We start from the raw sequence: 927 nt of genomic DNA, 5'->3' as shown, positions 1-927 counted from the left end.
AAATAGTAATGCCAAATTATTGGAGACATTTAATTTGTCAAAGATAGAAGAGTAATACCAATTATTACATTAATGTAATAATTGAACACCCCCCCCCCCCCCTTTTGATAAATGTAAGAATATTTCCATCTTATATTTCTCTTAAATTAGATATATCATATAGTTCAAATATATTTTGCAATGGATTAGTTCACATGTATTACCATAGTTCGATTCAAATATCGGATTTTTCTCAATAATACCGTTTTAATAGATCTTGTGGAAAGTGAGGGTAATTTTCCCTTTCCTTTAATTATTGATGGTCTGTTGGAATACATGTTAATGTATCATTTCTTGCATCAGAGTGTATATTTTAATGTGATTTTCCAAAACTTCAAATACTAACATTTAGAAATAGGTATGTTTGAAAGTCAAACGATTACTATATTGGCTTGAGTGATAGTGTTTGCAAGAATAATTTATATAACATCATTTTTGTCATAGATTTCTATGGAAACATATCCTATAACTTTGGATTTCCTAATTTCTCTCAACTTTAGGCAATTTTTATGAGACAGAAGTGAGAAAGAGATGAATAAAAGGAGGAAAACAATATGAAAGAGACTGCATAGGGAAATTCAGAGTGTAGTTCCCGCACTAAATTTAGAGGACCCTCCTCCTATTTTTATTAGTTAATACCATTTAAAAAATATTTTTGGCTTAAATGTATTTGCTGGTCTCCCTCCAATGTTTTGTATGTGACATTGATGATTAAGATAAAAAAAATTAATTTTGATGACATGATAATTCGGATAATTTATTAATTATCTCGAATTAAATTATTTAGAAATTAATTTACAAAAATTTAAACTAAAATATTTTGACCATTGGATCAAGTCACTTCATCATATTTCCAATTCACAAGAATACAGCATGTAGGTGATAGTT

Source organism: Vicia villosa, linkage group LG2 (assembly GCF_029867415.1).
Source record: "Vicia villosa cultivar HV-30 ecotype Madison, WI linkage group LG2, Vvil1.0, whole genome shotgun sequence".
Taxonomy (NCBI): domain Eukaryota; kingdom Viridiplantae; phylum Streptophyta; class Magnoliopsida; order Fabales; family Fabaceae; genus Vicia; species Vicia villosa.
The sequence above is the reverse complement of the archived record's forward strand: the minus strand, read 5'-3'. Positions refer to the sequence as shown.